At 38.2% G+C, this 26,164-nt stretch overlaps 1 protein-coding gene across 3 annotated transcripts in view; it reads right to left on the bottom strand.

Annotated features, from left to right (window-relative positions):
- grik4 (glutamate ionotropic receptor kainate type subunit 4) overlaps positions 1 to 25,593 on the bottom strand; it is a 382,616-nt gene extending 357,023 nt beyond the window's left edge. For all 3 annotated transcript variants that reach the window (XM_023961354.1, XM_023961355.1, XM_023961356.1), the window contains exon 1: positions 24,933 to 25,593. The gene's annotated coding sequence lies outside the window, so the exon portion shown is untranslated. The remainder of the gene's footprint in view (positions 1 to 24,932) is intronic.
- Between the last annotated feature and the right edge of the window lie 571 nt (positions 25,594 to 26,164).

The raw sequence follows: 26,164 nt of genomic DNA, 5'->3' as shown, positions 1-26,164 counted from the left end.
GGCTGTTCTCCTGGTTGGGCTGGGGCGGCCCTCTCTTTCCCTCTGTGCCTCCCTGCTCTCTGGCTCTGGGGGGCCTTGCGGCGGTCCTGCTGGCCCTGGCCTGGGTGGCGGGCTTGGTCGCCCGGGCGGCGGTTGTTCCCTGCCGGTTTCCGTGTGGCGTGGGGGGATTCCGGCTGCCGCTGCTGCTGCGGTGGGGGTCTTGGGGTGGGGATGGCTGGGCGCTCTCCTTCCTTCTTTACACATTCCACCATCCATATTAGAAGAACATGAGCACTCACCTGAGCACGGGTGTTGGCTCACCTTTGCACTGGCGGTTTGCGTGACTGAATGACTGAAATGTTTCACACTAGTTGGTTTTAAGGCATAAGTATGCGTGTGAGCACTATCTGTTTTGTGTACATGTCGACAGATGGACATTTTTGCAACTAGCAGGTGTGTTTGACACTTGGGTGTGTGTGTGGACAGGCTCCGCCCTTTTTGTACTGCATTTGAGCCTTACCATGGTGATTAACAACCAGTAAACTTGTTGCTCTATGCTGCTTCATGGTCTTATCCCCCTTCCCCTCCTACTATCACCCTCCTTCCCCCCCTCTTTCTAACGTCCCTCTCTCTTCTTCCCCTCTTTCCTTTTCCGTCCGGTCCAACACCAAAGATCTTCAAACATGTTTGAAATTAATAAAGTTTGGCCTCAATTACAAAAGGGGTTTATTCAGACATACCTTTGGTTTGTCTGAAGATTAATAACCCCTCTTGTTAAAGTAAAATATGTCCAACACAAGAGGCCCTCAGCTCTCATCTGTTTGCCCAGCTGTTGGACAGGACAAGGTAAAAAAAAAAATAAATAAATAAATAAATAAATAAATAAATAAATAAATAAATAAATAAATAAATAAATATATTCCCGCTTGAGAAAATTCATAGAAGATGCGCATAAAACTGAACACATAATGAGGTAGATAAAAGTTCTACAGCCACAAACCCCCTTAAATCACTTTCCCAAAGGACACCAGTCACATTTGTTGCTATGGATACCCTTCAACATCTGTGTTTTTGTTGGAAAGTTTTTGTTGTTGCTTGGAGACTCTACAGCACAAAGAAAAAGGAAAAGTGTGGAAAAATCATTGAAATAAAACGATCTGAATATGGATGGCATTGAGTAAGGTGGGAACACAGGTTACACTTGAAACTCCACATGTATTAGAACATTTGCGTTCATACATATTCTGGCAGATTTTCCCGCTCCTGAAACCCCCCACACAATCTTTTATTACATGTTGACCAGGTCACCTGTTACTGCAAGTCGGGTGGGTGCAAACACCCCCTTACAAGTCACACCACCAGCAGGTGTCTGCTACTTCTTAAATTCACATCAACACATTCCTTGTTTAGTTTTGGGTTGTTTCTTTATATAGATGATTCTGATGTGTTTGTTCTATTTACGTTTCTTGTGTTACCGCAGAGCTTCCTGGTAGGCAATATTCAGCAGTTCTGCAAGTTGTTCCACTTAAAAAGATGGGAGAAGTCTGTAACTTTCAGCAGAAAAATTCTCTTTAACTGTGTGAGACAGAATGTAAAACAAGAATCCAGGAAATCACATTGTATATTTTTTAAAGAATGTATCCGTATAATGATGCCAAAAATAAGGATTTAGCTCCAACAACCAAGCAAGAGTTGTGTTCATCACAGACGTGTTATTTCAGAAGCTCTTTGATTTCCCTGTTGTTACAGTAATGGCACATGTTTGAAGCAGTAATCTGCATAAAAAGACACCTGTTCACACCCTTAATAGCACGGAGCTGGTTTTCTGGATCTAGGGTAGGTGTCTTGTACAGAAAGAGAGACCCCCTGAACAAAGAGAGCAACAAACGCATTCTCCAGCGCCATGTTGGTCAGGGGCTGAAAGTACAACAAGATTTTGACCCAAAACATCTAAAAAATGGTGAAATAATGGAGAGGCTAGTCCAACTCATGATCTCTACCCAAGCTACTGAGATGACCTGAACAGAAGAAGGAAAAAAAAAACCTACAATATTCAAAAATTCATCAAAACATCTAGAGGACACTTGGAATCAAATATTGGAAGAAAATGCATTGTCTTTTGTTGTAAAAAAAAAGTCAGAGATAGTTTACATCTATTAAAGAACTTTGATTATTCAAAGTTCAGTGTACATTTTCGTTTATAAATTGGTTCTGTCCTACCTTTTCATTTCAGAGTGCTACAAGACAAGAATTTTGTCCAGCTGTGTCTTTTTCTTTTTTATTCTTATCGTTGTTCACCAAAAAGATGGTATTTGATGTTTTGCTGCTTTGTTGCAATCAACCTTTCCTCCAGCGTTTCGCATCCTGTTATTACATTACTGTCAGCAATATTTACATCTTTATACTTCTTCCTACGCTAAATGTCTGTTTCACTGGAGTTAAAAGTGTTTTTCCCTAAAAATACACTGACACATTTTCCCAATAAAGATATTCTACACTTGGTGCATTTTTTTAAATTAAGAACAAATTAACAAAACTGTCAAAAGATAAAGTAAGAATGTATGGCAGAAATTATGTAAGATTTTTGCTTAAATAATTAAGTGTTAGGAACATAATTTACCATGACTGATGGGTTTTTTTACACATAAAATTGAAACTTTTAAGTTTTCACATAAAAATCCTGTAGCTTCAAATTTTAAAAAAAGGGGGGGAAAAAAGCATTTATCAAATAAATATTCATTCAGAAAAAAACATGAGTCAGTTTTATTTTATTGTAAGTCGGTGAATTGATTTAGGCAAACAACAATATGTTATTTTCTGATCTAGCCATTCATCATTTTATTAATAAATGTGCCAGTTTTATTTAATCTTAAATCAAAAGTAACCTCAACATGATTTTTTTACAACAAAAAAATAAAAATTTGGCAAATCAATTATTTGTGAATGAAACAAAATGTTGGAATAAGATCCCTTACCATAACTGGTATTTCCTTTAGTTATGATTTCCATAAACACTTAACTGTTGCAATTTGCAGCATGTCAAAACTCATGTCTCTAAAAACTTGGCTTCTCCATCAACCAGACATAATCTAAATACATTCTCCTTTCTTTGCCAACTGTCTCTTTTTCTTAGCCTCTGTTCATTATCTCCACATACAGTTTTGTCCTCTTGCCAATAAACAGAAGAACAACAAGGAACTACATCTATAAAAAAATTTTCCTGCACATGTCAGACATCAAAATATAAGAAGAGACATCCACCAGTTATTCCTAAAATAGGTGCAGACTGAAACCACCATGCTGTGATACAGGAATATTTCTGACTTGTCTGTCAGCAAATGCAGCAAGGCAAAGTTGGTTTATGTGATCGCATAATTCATACACACAGTAATTCAAAGTGCTCAGAAAATAACCTTAATACCCATGGATCTTATGAATAAAATGTTTCATATCTTGCACATTGTTGCTGTCCGCATTTTTACTAACTTACTTCAAGCAACAACTGAAGCCGCTCTCAGATATGCTTAAGAGCTTTACATAGGAAATGCAAGAGGCTGTTTGGAGCATCACGCTGTCAGATGGAGAACAAAACTGTTTCAGTTTTTCTCTCATTTTTTGTCTGCTACAACAACACAACACGTGTAACTGCAGAAAATCATAGAAAAGTCCATATAAAGTAATCTCACCAGCTCTTCTATTTTAGGGCTAAAGCCTATTAGCTTATGCAAAGGTGCAGGCCTGGACTTTGATGAAAAAATGATTAGACAAATATTTCACTGACTGGATCAGAAGTAATTAGATTTGATGGTTAATCAAAAATTCCAATCAAGCCCTGAAGTTAAGCAAATTAGCTGACTGGATCCACTTCTGCGCGTCTATAACGACCTATTTACAGTTGGGGACAAAAATTGCGCATTTCGTGGCAGAATTTATTTATTTATTTTGGACAATACATTAGGGGTGTGACGATAACCGCATCACTGCACTTTTTTTGTGAAAGTTCTCCATATGGTGCATGATTGGAACTATAATAAACACATTCATCTTGTTATCTGTCCCCCGCGCTTCTGACCACGGTTTAAAAGGGAAAAAAAAAGTCATCACAGGAAAGGTTTAACACCGCGCTCGGCCATTTCACTGGAAATGTTTTCAAAAATTGCCCGGTTGCAATAAGAGCCCTTGAGTTTGGCCTGAATAGAGCTGTCACCCCAAATATTAATCCAATAGGTGTCCTCGCTTCCCTTCCACTGACTGGTCTCAGCAGCATTGTCCGCCATGCTTGATGTTTACGTTCTCGTTCCGCCAACGCAGAATGATGTAGGTATCAATTACATACGGGTCGGATAAATGTGGCTTGGCCGTTCAGACGGAGGTCACATTTCAAAAGATCGGATATGTATCGGATTCAGGATCACATGCCCAAGTGGCCTGGGTCGCATTTCAAAAGATCGGATCTGTGTCGTTCAGACTGTCATGAAAAGATCAGATACAGGTCGTATGGGGGCAAAAAAAATTGGAATTGGGTTGTTTCAGCCTGCAGTGTGAACGTAGCATAATAGTCATTCTACAACACCTATATAGTTAATTAGTTAGATAGGTAGTAGTTAGTTACCGTTATCTGTTAATATATGGACTGATATTTCTGCCACTACGTTGCACACAAAACTTTTTTGAGTTGCAAATGAAAATATTAAATATTTGCTTTTCAATTATTTATTTGGCTTTCAAATTTTTTTGCATTCAAAAACTTTTTTTGCGTATGCAAAGCACATATTTTCGCATGCATTGTGTCAAATCTCGCTTTTTTCCTATCTTTGATTTTGCTGACTACTCTGAGCGCGACTTAGCGTGATAAAACTGCCACTACTGCCACTGCCAAAAAAGTTTTCGCTTGCGTTGTGTCATCACACTTTTTACCCATCTTTGATTTTGCTGAGCTAAGTTTCTGTTTAGCGTGACAAAGCTGCCATCAAACAGCTGCGGATTGGTCCAGAAACTAACCAATCAAATTACCGTATTTATCGAATACGGTGTCTGCTACCGTGGCTCAGAGGCTGAACCAGCTCTTTTTACCCTCGATTTTGTCTCTTTGGATGAAGACGTTTTCATTTTTTTTATCATTTTAACAATAATTCAAACTTTCTTTCTTTTTTAGCATTGATTAATTTTTATTTGGTCAGATTTGTGAATTTATGGCAGAGGATCTCCAGAAACTGTAAATAACATATTATATTATATCAACAGGCCTGTGTGTGAGATATCTGATATCTGAGCAAAATATTAGTAAGAAGTTTGATTTTCTTCAAGATCTGTTTGTTACAACTAAACAATAAAATAACTAAAGCACATATTATTTTATGCTGCACACATGTTTGGAATTAGATGAACAGCAGTAATAAGCAAAAGAATGATGGCTCAACAAAGCAGACTCAATGTATATAGCAGAAGAAGCATTTTTAAATTTTATGTTAATTTTCAGTGTCTTGTGTTTTAGAACTCCTGAGCATTTGTCCAAATAAACAAATAAAAGATACTCATGAAAAAATGCTATTTTCTCTTAATATTTCATCATTTATTGATTAGAATAAAAAAATAGTGCAGATACAAATCTTAAAAAAGTCTTACTTCCTGCTGGACAGAGTCGGAGCTTGGACATTTTTTTTCTGCTGCAAACATTTTAAACACACTGGTCACTACACGGACTCCAAGCACCGGCAATATCAGAGAGACACCTGATTGGTTAGATTCTGGACCAATCAGCAACTGTTTGATGGCAGCTTTGTCACATCAAACTGAAACTTAGCTCAACAAAATCAAAGATAGGTAAAAAGTGAGATTTGCAAATAAATTCATTTGCGACGTGGCCGCCGGGAGATTTTGTGTTTTGCGCAGGGAGGGTTGACCTCGACATCGCACCCCCTGCTGGTTCATTACCACTGGGATCAAAAATCCCACACAGTCACAGCTCTACATTACATTTCCTCTGACTAAAAGAACATGGTGGCTTGAAAATGAGATTGTCTAAAGGTTCATCCGAATGATGACTTATTATGGCAACGTGTCCCGACTTTATGGTGAAAATGACATGTTTCTGAGTTTCTTATATTTCCCCCCACCAAAACAAATTCCATCTACAATCCATTTTTTATCTAAACCCGTTTCATCCTGATCTGGGGCACAGAGGTTGTTGGAGCCTATTTCAGCTATCTTTTGAGCAAAGGCAGTGTACATGCTGAACATGTCTCCAGGGCATCGCAATGCCACAGACATACAGATGACCCCGCAAACTCACACATTCACCCCAAGGAAACTAATACCGGCACAGACAGAACATGTAAACCTTAGGTAGTAAAAAACCCCATCCTGGATTTGAACCAGGACTTTCCTGTTGTGAGGTGACAGAAGACAGACAGCACCAGCATGCACCGGCATGACCAGTCTTGGTTAATGTGCACTGAAAGCAGTAAATGATGAAATAATAAAAGCCTAAACACTTGATTCAAAACCATCTAATTCTAAGAGTCGGAAAATTGCTAAGCTTGTTTTGAGACAAGTCAACTAAAATATGACACATTCACCTTTTTATTACACAAACCAACTATCATTTTGGTTTCCCACAATCTTAATCTTAGGATATTTTGTGTTTAGCATAAATGACAACGTGATACAAAACAAGGAATTTTTGGGGAAAACAGTAGCATTGTGCACACGTCGTCTACAGTCTTAAGGTATAGTTACAAACACCTGTGTGAGGGGTTGACCCGTGCAGGTGATGTGGGTTTTTTGGGATGTTTCAGTTTCCTTTTGACTCGTTAAAAATGGTGAGTTAAATTGTTTTGCATGTGGGAAGTCTATCACAAAGCACTTCTGACGTGATAGTGACGCTATCGGTGCCCTAATGCCCCACTCTAGCTGTTAGTAAAGCATCAGTCACAGCTGCCCTTAGAGATCGGTTTGGTCTGCAGGTGCAAAATGGGCAAATCTGTACAAGGAATGCAATGAGCATGCACTTATTACGTGAACAGCACTTACAGGTCCCTTGCACAGGCTGTGGAATTTTTATTTATTCATTTATATTTATTTACTTATTTGGGGGAGGTTAGAAAAATAAGAAAAATCCATACAAAACATCTACATCTCACCTGCTTTACACTAACTTTATCCTTGCATGTTGTTAAACTGTTTGCTATGACCTATCGCTCGCAGCATAGGAAAAATGGTGGTTTGACAATTTTTTTTTGACACCTGCTTGCCCCGTACAGTTTTGATCTTTTTTTGCCCGCAGACAGCCTCTAAGGGCAGTTGTGACTAGCTAGATGTAGCTTTAATTAATGTAGGTCCTTTTGGGGAGAACGTCTTTTTTTAGCTTTACACAGAATTTTGTTTTTATATATTTTTCTTATATTGTCAAAAAAACATTAAAATCTCAGACAGTGAGGGCAAAACTCATGAATAAAACATGTAGTTAAAAAGTAGACACTTAATAAATAAAGCTTGTTTTTGGAATATCCCATCAAACTAATTATAATAATTCAAACCAATAGAATGGAAAGATAATTGTCTTCAGCCTCTGTGCTGGGTAAGAACTTGGAGAAAGGCAGTGGTTCACTTGGTGGAGTTGCCAATAATGCCCCTGGTGTGCTTATTTGCATGTAAATGTGGAGACAATAGCAGTGCATACTGATGAAAAGATGTGGCCTATGAGTGATATGTGTAAATTGGTGAATAAGAGAAGCAAAGCTCATTGCAAAATCTAAAATGTGAGCCAAAGACTAAGAGTGAGTGAAAAAAATAACCTTTACTCGCAAAGTCACAGAATCAAATAGCTATTTATCACACTTTTTTTTTTTATTTTAAATATTTTTCTATTTTCAAAATAATATGATCATCACAAAACTTGTTGCAACCAATTCTACTTATGTACTTTCATACCTTCAGCTTATCCTCCATTTTCCTCCAGTGGCCTTATGTCAAGTCAGCCCAACAACCAACATATACTGCCAATGTCAAAGGTTTTATACCCAAGACAAATGCAAAGCAAAGCCCACATGTGCTTTAGTGTTCCACAAAGAAGCTGCTTTTATGATGACCGGGAGGTCATACATTTTACGTTGCAGTTTGGTTGAAACACCTTTTTTTTTTTTACATGAAAACTTGTTTATTTGTACATGAACTAATAGCTTTCTTTTTTATCTAATCCTTCTGGGAGTCATGTGGGCGAAACTTTTTCACACTCAAATTAATCACAGGCCTAACAAAAGGCTTAAAATAAATCGTTTATTTTTAAAAATATATTAATGTCTGAATAGTAAATTGACTTAAAAAATATTTCTGTGGTTGTTTAATTTGAAATGATTTTCAAAGTCAATGGCAAAAACACAACAATTTACATCTCACTCTGCCACCAAGTTTAGCCCTTTATAAATAACCAAACATAGTGTTACAGTATCCGATAAACAAATAAATATATATTGAACACTAGTAGGCTATTAGAAGTGCCTAAAAAAGTAAACTGATTGAAGCTAAAAGTACCTTTGATGTACAAAGATGGAGGCTTTAATGAACAGAAGTAGGTCTTCAAGCTGTGACCCGAGTAAAGCTGGCTGACTCTCATTTGTGGATCTGGTCAGGAGGCCACTTACCGAGCCAAAAAGTCTGAGATGCATTTTGGGGAAGGACCACTTAAAGCTTTGAAGCTAAGTGATCAAGATTTTCAAATCAATAGAGTTTTGTTTTTACTCGCTAGTCTTGCTGCAGTGGCTTAAGCCAGCTGGAAGAAGAAGTACTACAGGTCACCGCTGCGAAGAATAGGGTTGACAAAAGTCAGCAACACAAGTCAGGATAGTGGAAAGCCATTATGTGGATTTGATTATTGTTTGCTATTTAACACACCACTCAAAGTCAGAGGAAAACTATTAGTACTTCAGCCTGTTAAGCAGGGCATCCATAAACAACGGTTAAAATTATGTACTATTTCATCAGCACCACTTCTAGTTTTCAGTTTTCGTGCATGCATCTACAGATAATATAAATAGTTTTAGTAGAAATTAAAATCTAAGTGGAGCAACCCCTTGGAGGGCAAAAAAACTGCAGTTATTCAAAACCCACTAGCTTATGAAGGCTAGAATTGTTACGGGGAGATGAGGGAAGCACCCAGGCACAGAGAGGAGGAGGAAGGAATAGGTTCCAGGAAACAGGATCTTTAATAACTAAACTAAACTAAATACCACCGCAGCAGGCAGGCAAACTCAAAATTCATTCAAAGTACAAAGGACCAGGGGAGACCTAAGACTATGGAGCAGCACAGGAGGAAGGGAAGGACAGGACTTAAATACTTTCAGAACAGACGAGACACAGGTGGAAACAATTAGGGCAGATGGGGACCAAAAGTATAACTCGAAACGACAACGTAACAAGAAACCTTTCAAAATAAAACAGGAAACTGAACTCAAAACATGACAGAAACAAAAGACAACTAGAACACAAAAGCAAACAAACTGAAACCGTGACAAGAATAGCCTATTTTTTAAAAAAAACATATGCCAGATAGCTGATGTGCCATGGTAGGCTTATTTGGTGAAGAGACTGTTTTACAAAAGGAATAATATTAAAGCAGAAGGGAAAAAGTTTGATGATTTACACTTAAAAATGGGAATCGTCTAAATGTGCCCACATTTGCAACAAGCAACTGCAGGAAAAAATACAATTTGTTGATTCCATCTTACCTGACAAGTATAATAATGTGATTAAAGTGCACAAACTGTGGGGGTGGAAAACTGACTGCTTTTTATAAATTCTTCCATCTAGGAGGACTGTTTGGTCACATGTCATGGGAGGTGGCAGTAGGTGTATGACTAAAAAAATTAGTAAAATAAAAAGCCTTCTTTAAAATTCCATGCCAGACAGTGAAAGTCTTCTAAAATAGTTGAAAATAAAAAAGAGTTTGTCTGAGAAAATGTTTTAAAGTGTGCAGTAGGTTTTTTTACAGCTTTAGAATCTCTGTTATTATTTTTAAAAAATAAAGATGTTTACCTTCCAGATTTCACTTGCTGTTGGTTATTTTTAAAGCTCCTGCCATTAATGAGGAAACTCTGCTTATTTATTTTTATTAATGGCAAAGGAGGGTTAAAAGTGAGCAAAAGTACTAAGTACACTTTTTACACCTTTCAAAATAAAACAGGAAACTGAACTCAAAACATGACAGAAACAAAAGACAACTAGAACACAAAAGCAAACAAACTGAAACCGTGACAAGAATAGCCTATTTTTTAAAAAAAACATATGCCAGATAGCTGATGTGCCATGGTAGGCTTATTTGGTGAAGAGACTGTTTTACAAAAGGAATAATATTAAAGCAGAAGGGAAAAAGTTTGATGATTTACACTTAAAAATGGGAATCGTCTAAATGTGCCCACATTTGCAACAAGCAACTGCAGGAAAAAATACAATTTGTTGATTCCATCTTACCTGACAAGTATAATAATGTGATTAAAGTGCACAAACTGTGGGGGTGGAAAACTGACTGCTTTTTATAAATTCTTCCATCTAGGAGGACTGTTTGGTCACATGTCATGGGAGGTGGCAGTAGGTGTATGACTAAAAAAATTAGTAAAATAAAAAGCCTTCTTTAAAATTCCATGCCAGACAGTGAAAGTCTTCTAAAATAGTTGAAAATAAAAAAGAGTTTGTCTGAGAAAATGTTTTAAAGTGTGCAGTAGGTTTTTTTACAGCTTTAGAATCTCTGTTATTATTTTTAAAAAATAAAGATGTTTACCTTCCAGATTTCACTTGCTGTTGGTTATTTTTAAAGCTCCTGCCATTAATGAGGAAACTCTGCTTATTTATTTTTATTAATGGCAAAGGAGGGTTAAAAGTGAGCAAAAGTACTAAGTACACTTTTTACACTTTTTATCCCGGTATTAAATAAAAGGTCCCTAAGGTGCTACTACTTAGAACATACATCAACACTTTAATCATAACTTTTTACATGTTGGATAATATTCAGTTTGTACCAAATAGTTAGGTGTAGTGTCACAGATTGTAACTTAAGTCATTATAGTTAGAAGCGCACAAGTGAGTCATACAATAGACACCAGTCCACAGATGACAATCACAGAACCATGTGTGGTTGAACATAATTAGCTATAACTGGGTTCCATATGTTACACAGCCAAGTTGTGCAGATCCATTAAGCACGGTTGTCTGAAAAAATGTTTACAATATTGATGTTTCTGGGAGAACACTCAAAAAATTTGGGAGGGGTAAGACAAGCAATGTGATTTATCAAACGTGAGGCAGAGGTGATTCCATGCTGTCGCGTTTATACTTTGCTTGTCTGAAAGGCAGGTGTATGTGTCACAACTTTAAGCAATAATAGTTGCATCCATTGCTGCAGGAGGAGTAAATGTCATCAAAGGACATAAAGAGAGCAGTTCTTTTCTGCTCATGTAAATACTTTACAATGCAAAGGCAAAGATTATTGAGATATAGGCCAGTGCATATTCAGTGTTGGAATCTTTGAGCTACTGATTGAGTTAAGAACTCATCATTGGATCGTTGACTCATTGAAACAGTCATGGTGATTAAAGTTGACATTAATTACATCTTCCTATTTTCCTCTTTTTAGCCAATGTCACAGATTTAACTTGACGTGCATCTCTCCTGTGCTCTTCTTCAAGCATCGGCTGCTCTCTGGGGCAGCTGATGACTCCCTCACCACTGCCTGTGCCCTATATTTGATCTCTAATGCGTGGGCGTTACTAGCCGCCATCAGCACAAACACTGTTTGATCAGCTGCTGAGTTTGTGCTGCAATGGCCTAAACATCCCACCTAAAACCTTGGGAGTCTGGGGGATAATTGGCCATTTTTGTCTACTTTTGAGTTTTCCTTGATACTTTTACCTTAGAAACTGTTAATCTTTCTTTGTTTGGTATCATTAGTTTCAGCACAAACTCACTAATGAGACTTCACTGTTCTGTTTATCATTTTGCCATACTGTATTTGCACACTGAACCTAAAATCACACAAAAAAACAAAAGTCAAAGTAGGAATTATAGCATTTTCTGGGGTTAAAATGATGATGCATAGTGTTATGCTACATTCAAACCGGGCTCAGAAGCACTCGTTTGAACAACCACTTCAATGAAAAGTCTGTGTAAACACACATATATGCACATTCTTGATCTCTGCGTTTAAAACTCCCCTGTTCACATGTCACTATGTAAGTTTTCAAGTCCGTTTTCGGGCTCTACATACCAAACCCCGCCGCCATTAAATGTGATACAAAAGTTTAACCAGTTGAACTTTGACCAATCAGGGACTCAGATTTGTTAGTTATGTATGAGAAGGGTATTTTTCAAAACACGTAAGTGCCAGCCATTTGAAAGTTGATCATGGCGGAGAAATCAATATTTGCGCTTTGTAGCCAGCTGGAAGTCCTTCATTCATCAGAATAGAGGTGTGAAAGAAAAAGCCTGAGATTAGCACTGCTTGGACATTTCGCACAAAGCCTCTTCCAACAGTGAGTTCATGGGCTAGTATTGGGTAGCAACAGTCCAGTGTGAACACCGTATGCTAAAAGCACACACAAAAACCCACATTCAGCACATTCATGAACAAGCCACACATGCTCAGTGTGCACATGGCATTATGAATGAAGAATTAAAACTTCATTTTTCTATGTCTCTTAAGTTTAAAGTTTACCTACAAGCAAATCGAGTCAGTCAGTTTGTTTGAATCATAATTGCAAAATTGTCACACCAATAAATGATGAAATCCAGTAGATGTACAATTCCACTTTTGAAAAAAAAAGGTAAATATGGGTTAACTTTTGAAAAAATTTAAGATAAAGTTTGTCGTTGTTTAAAAAAGTTGCTCTAAATGTGTGATCAGTACACCATTGACCATACCTACAGAAAAATATCGCTTGAGTTTATATCTGTCCCACTCATGTATTGAAAGTGAAGAAAACGGGAGTCCTAAGGTCAAGCAAGCTCAACATATCTCTAAAAACATTAACATCCCGACTCCCCATCTGCTCATCACAATAGAATAAGTTCACAGACTTCAAGCAATCCCTGTGGCAATTGATTTGAGTTCCCTGGGGAGTGAGCTTCTCCTTTCTGTTCTAAATATCTCTAGTAACTCTGTAACCCCTGAGGAGACTACAGTCTGAATACTAATGCATTCATTCCCCCAGACAGAGCACAGCGAAGAGCCATAATCCCAAGGCCCATGTGCAAGGCCGTTCTCCTTCAACCACAATCACCCGTGCAACTCTTAAGCACCAGAGTCTGGAGAACATGATTAAGGCGGCGCCATGCCTTTCCACATCTGCACCTAGGACATAACTCGTCAATGCCTCGCATGTCAATCAAGTTGAAAGGTAAAGATATGCAAGTACTTGTGGCCTCACTAGTCCATTAGAGGAACATGAAAGTCACATGAAATTTGCTGAAAAAAAATAAAAGGGACCACTGTAAATTAAAATCCTTAGTTTGTTTTTGAACACCTCTAGCCGTTCGGGATTACTGACGAATATTACCAAATCCAACTGGAAATGACCTCCCACATTATCAACTCACTGGCCAAGATTGTAGTTAATTCATAGCAAGTTAATGAGACAGTAGACTGACAGACTAAAGGAGATTTCTGTCATCTAACGAATAAAAAGCTGGTAACTGGTCTCTTTCTTAGGGAAGGTTCTTATTTAGTTAAAGTTTGACTGTTCTCAATGAGGTCAGTAAACCTTTAGGGTACAATTTACATGAGGAATGTATCTGAAACAATGCTTTAACACAAAGCTAAACAGACAAGTTTCCTCACATCATGATGCCTTGTTTTTTTTTTTTTTACAAGAATCTAAACTGCTAAAAAACAGAAGTATTAAACAGGAAGTAATGGAAATTCTCCATAAGAGCTTGATAAAATGTGGTTTTTGTGGTAAAAACAGCAAACCGTAAAGTGATGAAAAAGAATGGAAAATTGCAGCAAGAAAAAAAAAATCAGTGAAGGCAGCCTTCAAAAAGAACACAGTATTTTTGCTAAAGCTTTTTTGTTTACTAGATTCACTGATGTTCTTCTTTCAAAACAAGCTAAAAACAAATAGTTGTTAAAATCTGCGAAAGCATAAGTAATTGTACTGTTTTTAACACTCGCTTTGGGCACCCTCCTTAAAAAAACTTGGAACACTTTGTCACTGAAAAGTGCAAAACTTTGGGATAAAGTTCTGCTTAAGTAATAAAACAAAAAATACTGTACAATTTCACTAACAAGAAGTAATCAAAGCTCTTCAAACAAAGATGGAGATTACAACAGCGGTGATTCTGAGGCAGGCACGTTGTTGAACACATAGCTCTTTTCTTGTCTGCAGAACAATAAAATACCCATTTGGATATGATTCAAAAGAGTATTGACATTTGATCGAATTCACATTCACAAATCAAAGTGAAGTACAAGGCTGCTGGTGGAGCAGACAGGCAGGCCAGGGAATATGTGAAGACGTGGAGAGCAGGTTGAAAAGATGAGGGAGCTTTAGGAGTGATGTACCAGGATCAATTCAACAATGTTTATTTTGTTCACGCACCAATGAGAAAGGAGGTCAAAGTATTTCAGATTAATATAAAGACCTTCAGGACTAACATTAAGAAAACAATACTGAGCTGCAAAGCATTTTTATGTAACAATTCAACAATAATAATAAAGTACCGGTAATCAAACTGGATACCCTGCTGCCACAAAAGGTTTTAATATTTGTTTTTAATTTCCTTTTTTTTAATCACATAATTAAATGTACTTTTAAATGTTGTTTGTTGTACCGTAATTAGACCTAAAATATTTCTAGTTCAAATATTATACATTTCAAAAGTTTAGAAAAAAACGAAAAAACTTGTTTTGGTTTCAGAATAGAATAGAATAGAATAGAATAGAATAGAATAGAATAGAATAGAATAGAATAGAATAGAATAGAATAGTTACACTTCAGTTTATAACAAAAAATGGGATTTTCCAACAGGCTAATATGTGGTTCACAAAGTTTTATATAGAAATGTTTGCCATCCAACTTTAACCCAAAACATGACTGTATATTGAAAAAAAAAAAAAAATTCTGTCAATGTTCATAAAGCATTAAAAGAAACACCTCCAAGTGTAGGCAAACTTACTCATGCGGTAGTTTTCATTTGTTTGGGGGGGGGGGGTTGCTTCATCCTACATGAATGTATTATTCAGTGACCTAACTGAACGACAAGGCACGGTCTGACAACTTGACAGGTCATAATTGCAAAGAGCTCCTATATTGATGCATAGTGCATTAACTTGGATTTTATGGCTCATCACCAGAATGACACAAAGTGGTAGGTAGGGACTAGCTGCCATGGCAACAAGAATCACACAAAAAAACAGGGAGACTTTTTATTTGAAATCAAATTTTTAGGAAATTGATTCCTTTAACATGACCAGTATATTCTATCACCACTTATGTCACTTTATATTTAACTTTCTCCAGATACTGAAAGGACTTAAACGTATATTTTTAACAACCTGTTTTGTTGCTGTGTCTGTTATCACCCATTTAGGGCTTGGTACATTAAAATATAGAAAGGCAAAGGTCCGCTCTTCAAATGAAAAAAAGTTTCCTAAAGAGTTAATGTCACACTTATTGTATTTGTCCGATAATAAGTTGCGTTTTTTGCACAGTTTTGGCCAGGGGCGCTATTTATATGTAATTGACGTGAATTTTTTTAATAAATAGGTATGTGTATCAACATTTAAGGTACCGACAGCAGATTTGAGGCGATGTTTAGCTCGTGCTGGTTTGCGGCGCCTTCCATCCGTGAAACCAGGGTTCATATCCGGGCTGCTCCCTTTTCCCTTCTCTGCTCCTGTGCCGATCCCAAGCCCAAACAAATTGAGAGGGTTGCGTCAGGAAGGGCATCCGGCATAAAACATTGTCAGGTTAACCATTGCCAAGTTAACCATGCAACTCATCCTCGAAGGAGGTTTCGCTGTGGTGACCCCTGATGGGAAAAGCCGAAAGTGAAAGAAGAAGGGATTTGGGGCGAAATAAAGAGGTTAGTTCACATGTTATCATGTTCTTCATTTACGGTTCTCTAAATAATTGTTATATGTTGCTCTAATATACTACATTCCTCTTATTTTTATGAAGCTAAATAAACATCAGTGTGTTGCGATAGTGAAGCATGAAGATATTTAGTCTGTTATTGTTATGATTTGCCTTTCAAGATGAAATGTCTGTTCTTGTATTTTCTTAAACAAAAGTGCAATTTATTCTCAAGTAGAACTTGTTTTTTAGTGATGTGATTTTTTTTCTTCTTTATTTTGCATTTTCTGGATGTTTTTTCTGGATGATCTATGGAGCAACTTAGAGCTGCAGGAAACCTAAGTCGAGCTTACGTACCTGGTGGTTTGAAATTTCTAAGGTATTGTCGTCTCATTGTGGAATATATTTTTAAGGGAGCAAAGGTTGATTTTTTTTTTTTATTTATTCATTTATTTATTTTGCTTGGTAACAGCTTTAATGCACTCCTCTTAGCAATGCCAAAATCTAAGCTGCTGTGCTTCATTTATATTTAGGCTAAGGCCAAGACACCCAATTTATCTGTGTTGGCATAGACTAAAATAATAAAGGTTTTAGTTTTATTTAGCCACAGCTGTATCTGTTTTACAAACTTTTTTTGTTTCCATTAGATGACACTTTTTGTCTCTTACTCAGACAATAAAGAAGTCTGATAAAAACTGCAGGGAAACTGCCTATTTCTTTTAATACACAGCCATAAACTCAAAGTTAAAGGAACAGTTACTATATAACCATGTGGCAGACAGAAGCTAATACCGGGTCCCTGGTGGATGAGGTGGTAGAAAAAAAACCTGCCAGACTACCAGAGAGCACTTTCTAGTGTCAGCGTTGAGATGTCAGTTTGTTCGGTTAAGAACATACTCTGAAGAGTTCCAAGCCTGAACTCCAGGATTAATACTTGCACCAACACCAAGCAGAGAAAAAAAAGTTTACTACAAACACAAAAGGAAATTTCCAAGTCTGTAGATCAGTGTTATGTCTGTAGAATGAAAAGTAAAGCATACCCTGAAGAAAATACTCTTGAAGTAGCAAAGCATCAGTGTTATGGTCTTTTTGAAGTGTAACCCTCAGTGTATACCTGGGAAAATGGACTCAATTAGGCATTGAGAAAGCTGAGAAAAGTTATGCGCTCTGGAAGAAAACTGAATTATAGGTGTCACTGAACCTTTTGACAGTGCAACAATCCTAAGATCACTTCGTACTCCAGATTTTGAACCCCATAAAAATATCTGTAAGGCAAACAAACAGACACATCTAAAACTTGAAAAAATTGCTAAGACCTCAGGAATCTGCAGCCAGCAGCTGGTGTTTAGCTTTAAATCATTATTACATCAGATCATAACAGCACCTAAATACTCTGGACACATATCAGGTCAAGGTAGCCACCATAAATGTCAATTAACAACTGTTTTAGCATTTCAACGGATACCTGTACAACACCCAAGAAGGAGAGGAAACTGAACCAAAGAGTCAGTAACAGTTGGGTCACCCTTTAGAACCCTCCTATCAAAGCACCTTTCACAGCATGAAAGTGAGCCTTTAGCAGTTTTGTTAAGGTATTTTAAACCCCAATTAGCTGGTTACTGACATTAAATAAGTAAAGGAATTCAACCACCGGTTAATAAAAACATTATCTTTGCAAATCAACAGTATTTCTGTCTGAGAGGAGATGCTTAATCCAACTGCTGACCAGAAACACATTAGGGAGACACCCAATACCATTTGTCTGCTCTGGAGCCATCTAACAGGATTAACTTTTATTAAACTGCTGCAAGTGAGTGAATTAACTGCCAACAGCAATTCCAGCTTATGAAATCAATGGCGGAAAAAATAATTCATTCACATCATTTAACTTAATACATGACATACAAAGCATTAAAAAGCGCTCATTCTGGCCAATTCGCATAGGAATTCATCAATCACCAGTTTGATTAGACACTCTTAATACCATTTAAGTTCTACTACCTAAGAGTTTTTATAATAACAGACATCTATCATGTAGCTGTAAACTTCAGGCAGACGCTATTTTTGAGGTTTATGCATCGGGGTTTTCTCTTTTCTCTTGACCACCCATCGAAATGGTGAGAGCTTCATATGTGACGGGCTGCTTTGCACACATTTTTCTTTTCATCTATCACTGTCTCAACATGTGACAAGGGGCGCAGTGGATATGGATCATCTTTGACAGACAGATGAAGCAATCCTGAAGGTGGACATAAAGTTATGGGGGGAGGGGGGTGACAAAAGATGCACCCATGAGGTGGTGCATGTATAACAAATACTGTGTGCTGTGACCTGGTATTATTCAGTGATGTGCATGTGCCTAGGCGACAAAGATGTCAAAACAGCAAGAGTCTGTCAAATACTTCAATTTGTTCCTGAATTTGAAGGATTCTTATTTATTTTTTGCTAGAGCATCCTACATTCTTTATCTTTTCATTGCTGTTGGCTTTCTCCAGCTTCTACATCCAGATTTTACACTGTGAAGGGTGGATATGCAGCAGCAGGTTGTCACAATAACAGGCAGACGGCTGGACCCAAACGCAGCAGGTTTATTAGCTCAGCTAAAAGTCCACAAAGCTAAATCAGGGTCAGGCAGGGGTCGATGACAGGCATCAGATCATCAGAGGAAAAACAGGGTGGTCAAAATCCAGGCGAGAGTCGTGGCAGGCGGAAGGCAAACAGAGACAGAATATCATGTAATGAAGGCAGAGTGGCACAAACAATCCTTCACACTGAGCTTCACTCAGTGCAGAGCTTGAGTATGCTGTGGTAGATTCAATGAATGAGAGTCAGGGGTGTGGCATCCAGGAAGTGTGCACTGGGGGTTGCTGGGAGTTGCAGTGTGGCTAGAAGTCTGGGGACGGCTCCTGCCAGTGACCAGAGGGGGAGACAGAGCTCTTACTTCTGACACAGGTCAACCTTTATAATTTTGGAGAGTTGAAATCCCACGTCTAAAACCTCGAAATCAAGAGCCCTAAACACAATTAAATCACAAATATGCTATTTAAAAATTCGTTTTAGCTGTTCCCTTCAGGAGGGGCCGCAGTGAATCTGCTACTGACCCTGTCGTCTGCATCTCCAGCTCCTACACCCACTAGTTGCATGTTTTCTTTCACTGTATCTATAAATCTCCTATTTAGTCTTTGTGCTTTGCCTCCTACCCAGTAATTCCACGTTTGGCCATTTAGGCTAAAAGTCAAGCCTAACGCCTTTCCAAAGGCTGCGTTTTGAGCAAATGGGTTGTGGTTTAACAGTTGGACAGAGAAACGAAGCAGCGTTTGAGGAGTACTGACAGGTCACTCATTATCCGGCATCGTGTCCCGAGATAAATCTTAATCACAGTATTGTCTTCAGCAGTTGAACCAAACAATTAAAAAGCTAATTAGCAGTTAAGTTATGTGGCCAATTCACTCGCAGTAATGGTGCCTTGAAATATTGGAGTATCTAACTGGTTGTCAGCGGCTGGAGGTTGATGCTATGGCTCTTGTGGCACGAAGCGGTTCCATAAAAAAAGAAGTTGTATTCGTACAACTGCTACTTTATCGTAGGTATTTTGCATTCATGCAAAACTGTCATATGAATGTTACCTGATTGTTCGACATCAGCCTGTTTCAAGTTGGTGAAAAGATTTTTTTTATTAGTTGTCCTTTAACTCTCGAGAAAAAGCCATAAAACCCTTTAATTTTGAACAGCTTCCTCTAATGAAATGTGCTACAAGGTAATAACAAGAAAGTGTGGAGGCATAAAAACATTGTGTTTATCATGTGAAGGACATTGTTAGCCTCACCTTGAAGGAAACATTTCAGCAGCTGTATGCATGAGCTATGGCAGAGAGGATGCCTGTTCTTTAGATGGACAAAGTAACTTCCAGTTCCAGGAAGAAGAAAAAAAACAGATTTTTGTTCGTGCAAAATTTGTAAGCCTTCAGTCTCGAGTAAGCCGAAGTGACAGCCCGCCAAATGAAGCAGGGCAGATGCAAGGCACGACAGTGTTGTTCCATCCCCCTCACAGGAAAAAAAGAGTATTTGTTAAGGAATAATGATTTTCACTTGGTCCCTCACTGTGAAGCAGAGAGAAGCTGATGATAAGTAACCTGCAACAGTATCAGAAAACCCCCCAGAAGCAATGTCAAGCAAGCAAATGCCGTTACAGTAAAGCATACGACGAGCACAGAGGAAATAGAGATTAAAACACGTGCGACGCAGACGTAACCACGAGAAAATTACATTTCTATTCCCCAAAAGAATGAAACGCTAAAAGGACGTTCAACCATGCACACAGCATTCTCTTATAACACGAAGCCCACTTTCCTCATTAAAATGTACTTCTACTTGACTGCACTTGACATAGATTCTCGTAAGAAATCTCGTTATTTTGCCATCATTACCAGAGTAAAATGAGATAACCTGGCAGCATATAGCTGAAGTGTAAACCTTGAGTAGATGGAGAAACTGTTTATCTCTGCAGTAAAAAAAAAAAGAACTACAACTCCATTTAGTCCAGACGATGGCAGAAGAATGTAAAATAGAACTGCAAAAGTTGTTAGAAGCCGATACTTTCTATATTTACACTGAGCACATTACTAATGCTGAGGGAACGAAAACACACCAGGAGTAAACACGGCTTTTCAGTTCAATTGCCCAACTGAGAATTACAAGTATTTCAACAGAAATATGCAATATTGATTCCTCAGTTATTATCCATGCTAATTTATACCGGGGCTAGTATTCAAATATGTAACTGTAAATATGTAAATTTCTTACAAGTTATCTTTAAGATTGACCATTATTGATCTAAGTAGAAAATATTTGTTTACTTGGAAAAACTGTTTTTTGGAAAATTAATGCAGTTAGCTGCATTTGAAGTGTATTACTTAAATACTTTCTAATGACAATTTGCTTATTTTTGTTTATTTGTAATTTGAGACAGAATTTCAGCTGTTTTTGGGTTGCAGTGCTGCACTGCTGTGCTTGAACCAAACTATCAGCCTTTCTTTTACTTCATTAAAAGTACAATAAAATGTGTCTCCTAAGATGTTCATAGAAGGAAAAATTATTTTAAATAATTTGATTAAGTTGAACATAAATAAAGCAAAATCATTACTGGGTAAAAACTGTTCTGTTGGTGTAGAAAGACCACATCTAAAAAACAAATGTGCATGAAATGACAAATTATTGCAGATGTTTTTTGGATCGACTAACAAGTGTTAAGTAAAACGACATTTATTATTAAAGATTCACTTTGAATTATCATGTAAATATTTTAATTGTGTAAATAATAATTTCTTGTAATGGAAGAAACTGACCTGCAGGACTTCCAGACATTTGATCATTGACATTTGGTCAAAGTCCTTAGGTTTAGTTGTTGGTGTTTTAACAAGTTCTTGTGTCATCTTTCTCATGAAGGAGGACATGTATAAAAAATAATCTGAGTAAATCTGAGTTTTTCTTTATTCCAATAATTGTGAACCAGGAACAGACAAAAAAACAAAGTTTGAAAAAGGTTGTAGTTGTGATACAGACATTACAACTGGCGGAACACAAGCTCCCTGCTGCGCTCCATTCGGATGCAGTCACTTGTAGACGACTAGGTTCTAGATTCTTTGCCAGGATCTGGCTTAGAAGTGTACAACTGAATGGCTCTGAAATTGCCCGCCAATCTCAATTGCACCGGTAATGTTAGGTTGGAGTTGTGACGGGCTGTAAGCTGGCAGGAGATAGAGTAAACAGAGATCTCTCAGTAACAGGGAAGGGAAGGGGGGCCGGGGTTGTACCATGTCAAGGTCCTGCCCATAACAAGGTGAGTAAATATGTCCAATAAAACAACAACGTCTTTTTCTTTTTTAATTTAGGCTAAAAACTGAATAAACATAATTAACGCTTTTACAATAGATAAAAAGATGATCGCTGTGGGTCTTTAAAAAAACAGATATCATAAAGAAACATTAAAAAAAAAAAAAAGAGTTTTCAGTTTAGACTTGAAATAAGTCAGTGGGGAGCAAAATGAAACTACGGCCAGTCATAGTTCTTCCATCCATTTTAACTTTGCCATCTTTCATGTCATTTCTTCCTATCAAAGTGAAGCAGGTGCTGAAGGAGAGTGAGAGTTCAGCCTCAAATAAGCCATTTTATTCACTTAGGTTTGATGCCATAAGTGGATATTATGGCAGGAAAAGAAGTGATACCAACCATCACCTTTGCTTTTCAAATGAAACCATTAATTTTGGAAAATTACAAAGTAGTCCAGAAGAAAAAGAAATGCTTTGTTCTTCTCCGACACTGAAGCAGAAAAAACATTAGGTATTCTAAGCAGGTTTGCAGAAGCCTGGATCCTCTTGGAGAAAATGTGAATGAGCTGCATAAGTAAAGAAATCTTACCCAAAAATGTAACCAGTCTGAGAAGTTGACATTAGGAGTCATAAAAAAAGCAGAACTGCTCTAAAACTAAGGGATGCACCAGTGACATTTAAGTTAAAAGTGACTTTGGTATAAAGCCTTGCATTGAGGATCACAGGAGATTATCAGTCATGTCGGAAACACTATGAATCCTGATTCACATTTCTGTGAAAGCACACAGGTTAATTCTGCTTCTGGGCTAAAAGAATCACTTTTAAAATCACTTTTGAGACTCCTGGCGGAAATATTTCTGCATACTTTAAGTCCACTTCAAGATTAGATCATGTACGAGCTTAACTTTGTTTAACAGGCCTCCGCACATTAAGATGCCCTTTTTTTCTTCACTTTTTGACCTTAGTTTAGGTTTGTGTTTGTTTGAGCTATTCATCCATTCAATCTTTCCTCTTCTAATCCTGTTTTGACCCTTTCTGGGCCACGGGGCTGCCGGAGCCTATCCCAGGCCACTTATGGGCGAAGGCAGGGGACATCCTGGACAGGTAGCCAGCCTGTTGCAGGGCCACAAATCACACACCCATGCACTCTCACATTCACACTTATGGCCAATTTAGAGTTACCAAAAAGCATGATTTTGGATGGTGGGGGTCCCCAGAGAAAACCCACGCATGCATGGGAGAACATGCAAATGTTCTGTTTCAGGTCCCCCAGCCCAGGAGCTTCTTGCTTTGAGGCAAGAGCGCTAACCACGGTGCCACCGTGCAGCCTTTATTTAGTAAATCAAAAAAGGTACAAAACGAAATGATCCTAAATGTGATCTAAAGAGGTTTTAGTTTGGAAGACTTATAGCTTATCAAAAACAGCCTTTCCCAAGCTTTGATTTAAAAAGTGATGGAAAAAATGTAATGCTAAACAAATGCATGATTATCATCTAGTAGCATCTATATCTACATTATGTTTAAATGTTCATTGAACTACATCTAAAGATATAGTAAATCTGTTACTTTTTAGCTCACTGCAAAAATAGCAGTCTTATAATAAAGAAGTAACACTTTATTGTTTCTTTATTCACAATTTCTGCAACTACACTGAGTAGGAAGAACAACATTTTTGGTTTACTACTTTTATGGAGGAAGTGACAGGATGAAGTTAACTTAACGTGATCACACGAGAATCGAAGGAGGAACAGAAGGACAAATTAAAAAAAAATATCTTGTTGACATAACTTTAACAGCTCTAATAAGTTTAAATTATAGAAACTTCTATTACTTCAACCTGAAGGACTTTTCTAAAATGTGAGATCCAAGTGTGTAGATTTACTTTCATTTGCAACACATCATTCATAGAGCAGATTTTTTACATTTTAACACCAAAGTATTCCAACAGTTTAGCTGCTGTTGATTTTTAAATATACATTTCATTCTGTCCTGCTTGTCAATGTGAACGGCTGCTGTGATTCTCAACTCTGACTTCTGCCAGAATTCAACAAAAAACAAATTTCTTTTTTAAAACATGAACTTAAAGCTGACTCCATCCTGAGCCTTAAAACAAGAGAAGGAAAGCAAACTGATGAGTTCAGGGAACGCTCCTGCCTTCCTTCCTGCATCAACACAAACATGATCTGACAAAACCGCAATCAGCTGACAGCAGCACACAATTAAAATGCAGTTTATGTTCTCGGGAATCGTACAATGTGAAGAAGAAACAAGAAATAGTGTGCGTGTGCTTATTTCTGCACAAGGACTATTGTGATGTAGTTTTTTTTTTTCTTTAATTCGCAAAATCTCCTTTGTGGAGGACGGAGTGCAGGCTGCATATCCACGAGTCACATACGGGGTTACTAGTTTGCATAAGTCGCTTCCTTTTCTCATCACAGCACATCATAGCGAGTACATGACACACTAAGAAGGATTTTCTCATCAACCTGTGGATGCCACCAGTGGTGCAAACAACAGGAGTTCAATGGGCCACAAGGTGGAGCCAAAAATGAGGTTACCCTGGTTCATGAAAACCTAATGTTCTATCAATGTTTCTTTGAATGAAATTGTAATAATGAACAAAAATTCGAAGACAGTAAAAATACAAACTAAGTTTGGCTGAGAGTATTAGATCAGCATGTAACCTAAAGACCGCAGGTGTTTGATGACTTTGCACTTGATCTGTGACTTAATGTCACGGCTGTGTGACGTCTCACAAACTCATGAGTGTGATATGCTGCACAGGCTTCAGTCCAAGCCCAGCATGCAACAATGCGTCCACAGCGCGATCACCAACATGACTGGCAGATCTCAAAATTTAAAAAGAGAATATATTGGCATCAAAAAGAAAATAAATGTCTTATCAGGAATAATCAGAATCATACATGTTAGTATAGGATAAATGTAAACTTCTCATTCACGCAGAACCGTTTTAATCCTGGGGTTTTCCGCTCTTAGACGCATTCTGTGCCGGTTACGCACAGACAACACTGCACATTTCAAGTTCAAAGACTCACTTGTCTTACCTGTTCAGCTTCGTCTGCTTGATTTTCCACCTTTACTTTACGCACAGCTTTATGTGTATTAATGTCCCCAGAAAATAAATAAACAGCGTCAATTGAAGAAAGCCAAAATAAGTCAATTCTCCTCCCCTGTTCTGTGGATCATCCGCACCTCCCACCAACACCAGCGAGAGTCTGGACGGATGGCAGATGAAACGCGGATAAGATCAGCGGCGGTCCAGCTCAATCTGGTCTTTGGATGATCGAATCGCTCTCCTCTTCAGGGGTTAGCAGCGCCAATAAATAGAAAACATCCAAATCCGATAGTTTGGAAGAAAAAAAATCCCACTCCACTTTATCTCCAGTAGAAATCAGTGGGTTTCCCACGAAACAGAGTTGTTTCCTTCTCCTTATCTCCTCCTCCAGTGAAGTCTTGACCACAAGTGCTTCAGAATCAGACGAGTCCTCTGACGATGGAGGTGGTGTTCGTGTCGTGCGCCGGTGACAGCATCCCTCCTATAGCGGGGTGCGCATTGAGGTGTGAGCGAAGCAGGGGGATCTGGCTCTGAACCAGCAGCCCCTGCCTGGCTGCCTGGCTAACACACCGAGCAGCCAAAGGAACAGCCTCCTTTACGCGTCGGTGCTGAGCTGTGCGCCGCAGAGACGCGGGGCAGTCGAATGTGCGGGCGAGGACGCAGCTCTTCTGCGCTCACACTGGGAGCTCGGTCCTTCCTCACAAGACCGGGGGGGGTGGGGGTGGACCACAGATGCATTTATTGTTAGGAGGAGCTAAAAAATCATCTTTATGCAAAAAAATTTATGTTGGATCTAACTTTTCGTGTGCCACAGTCAGTCCAAATATATTTATTCCCACTGAGGACGCACTGGAGAGGTTTCTTCTTCTTCTGTCTTCTTCTTCTTTGCCCATTCCCCAGCTATTTTTTTCAAAGACAAAATGGTGGAATAAAACCAAAGTCCACTTATAAACCTAATTTATCACCAAAGCCTGTTTAGACATAAACCACTCCAAAGGTGAAGGCTGATGTGACTCACAACAGTAGTGCGCGCACTGCGTGAGTAATGTCTCCATGACCCCGGCTCACTCCCAACCCTCAATCCACCCACCAGCCATGTCGTAAAACTGACGTGAATTCGTGACATAGTGCTGTCAGAACAGCAAGAGAGGAGAAGTCCAGCTTGTTTTAGGGGATCATTGGAACAAACGAGCGGCTTCAGGTGTCCCCAGACTCTCCTGC

This window comes from Oryzias latipes, chromosome 13, assembly GCF_002234675.1.
Source record: "Oryzias latipes chromosome 13, ASM223467v1".
In the NCBI taxonomy this organism is placed as follows: Eukaryota; Metazoa; Chordata; class Actinopteri; order Beloniformes; family Adrianichthyidae; genus Oryzias; species Oryzias latipes.
The sequence above is the reverse complement of the archived record's forward strand: the minus strand, read 5'-3'. Positions and strand labels throughout refer to the sequence as shown.